Below are 2206 nucleotides of genomic sequence, written 5' to 3'. Positions count from 1 at the left end.
GTTCTTTTTTTTTTTTTTTTTTTTTTTTTTTTGGTTTTGGTTGTTTGTTTTTTTTGTTGTTTTTTTTTTTTTAAACAATAAAAATAATCCTCGGAAGACAAGTCGAGAAAAGCTCCGACGCCGACGGGGAAGTCGCCGGATACGGCACCGGTGGCCCCACGGGGGCACGGCCACGGTGACAAAAAGTGTCCCCAACCCCTTCCCTGCTGCCACCAAATCTCCCCCTCTGCTAAAAAAAAAAACACAACCTGGGAAGATTATCCTGGCTGGAAAAACGGGAGAGCAGCCTCCAATTAATTAGTGCCCAATTAAGAGGTTCCTAAACACGGACACGGACAAGCTCTTGGGCGGGTGGATGAGGGAAAACTTTCCCAGTTGGAGCCAAAAAAAAGAAAAAAAAAAGGGGGTTTTGGAGACCACTCAAGTGTTGGGAGGAAAATCCAACAGTGGTTTTTGGAAGTGAGTTAAAAACCAACAGGAAACGGGGGGGGAAAATTGGGAAAGGAGGTGAAAAAATTAGAAATATTAGAAAATCCAATGTCAACCAACCCGATGGACACGGTGGAAAGGTCCTGTTATTTCTGTAAAAAGACGAGATTTTTCCGGTTTAAAGTGTAAAAATTCCAAAAGGGGAATTCCAAAAGGGAAAAAGACCCTCCCCAGCACCAGTCTGTCCATTAAAAAAAAAAAAAAAAAAAAAAAAAAAAAAACAAAACAGGAAAGAGCCACGAGCTTTAAGGACAAATTTTGTCCAGTGGAGTCTGTACCGCAAAAAAACCCCTCGGGAAAGCAGTTGGATGCACTTCCCACTCCTGGTCAAAGGTTGGGATCAAACATTCCTATGGCAGGGAATTCCCTGCCAGGCAGGTAAGTGCTCTGACATGTGGGAGGAGGAGGAGGGAAAAAAGGAGGAGGGAAAAAAGGAGGGAAAAAGGAGGAGGAAAAAGAGGAGGAGGGAAAAGAGGAGGAAAAAAAGGAGGAGGAAAAAAAGGAGGAGGGAAAAAAGGAGGAGGGAAAAGAGGAGGAATGAAGGAGGAGGGAAAAAAGGAGGGGAAAAAAGGAGGAGGAAAAAAAGGAGCAGGAAAAAGGAAAAGAAGGAAAAAAGAGCAGGAAGAAAAGGAAGAGGGAAAAAAAGGAGGAGGGAGAAGGAGGAGGAAAAAGGAGAAGGAGGAAAAAGGGAGAGGGAAAAAGGAGGAGAAAAAAAGGAGGAAAAAGAGGAGGAGGGAAAAAGGAGAAGAAAAAAAGGAGGAGAAAAAAAGGAGGAGAAAAAAAGGAAAAGAAAAAAGAGCAGGAAAAAAAGGGTGGGCGAAAAAAGAGCAGGAAAAAAGAGCTGGGGAAAAGGAGGAGCAGGAGGAAAAAGGAGGAGAAAAAAGAGCGGGGAAGAAAGAGCAGGAAAAAAGAGTGAGGAAAAGGAGGAGGAGTTAAAAGGAGGAGAAAAAAGGAGGAGAAAAAAAGGAGGGGAAAAAAGGAGGAGAAAAAAAGGAGGAGGAAAAAAGAGTGGGAAAAAAGAGCAGGAAAAAGGAGGAGGAGGTAAAAGGAGGAGGGAAAAAAGGAGAAGAAAAAAGGAGGAGGAAAAAAGGAGGAGGAAAAAGGAGGAGAAAAAAAGGAGAAAAAAAGAGCAGAAAAAAAAGGGTGGGAAAAAAGAGCAGGAAAAGGAGGAGGGAAAAAAGGAGGAGAAAAAAAGGAGGAGAAAAAAGGAGGAGAAAAAAGAGCAGGAAAAAAGGTTGGGGAAAAAAGAGCAGGAAAAAGGAGGAGAAGGAAAAAGGAGGAGGAAAAAAGAAGGAGAAAAAAAGGAGGGGAAAAAGGAGGAGAAAAAAAGGAGAAAAAAAGAGCAGGAAAAAAAGGGTGGGAAAAAAGAGCAGGAAAAGGAGGAGGGAAAAAAAGGAGGAGAAAAAAAGAAGAAAAAAGGAGGAGGAAAAAAGGAGGAGGAAAAAGGAGGGGGGAAAAAAGGAGGAGGAAAAAAAGAAGGGAAAAATAGGAGGAGGAAAAAAGAGCGGGAAAAAAAGGCGGGAAAAAAAGAGCGGGAAAAAAAGAGCGGGAAAAAGGAGGAGGGAAAAGAGGAGGAGAAAAAAAGAGCGGGGAAAAAAGAGTGGGGAAAAAAAGGAGCAGGAGGAGGCACTGCCTGGGCTGGGGGTGTCCCACCAGCCCCCTGGATCACCTGGGAATGTTTTTTTTCCAGAGCCAAGACCTTTTCCTTCCTTATTTT

Source organism: Lepidothrix coronata, unplaced genomic scaffold, assembly GCF_001604755.1.
Source record: "Lepidothrix coronata isolate B3197 unplaced genomic scaffold, Lepidothrix_coronata-1.0 Scaffold179, whole genome shotgun sequence".
NCBI lineage: Eukaryota > Metazoa > Chordata > Aves > Passeriformes > Pipridae > Lepidothrix > Lepidothrix coronata.
This window is presented reverse-complemented; position numbering follows the sequence as displayed.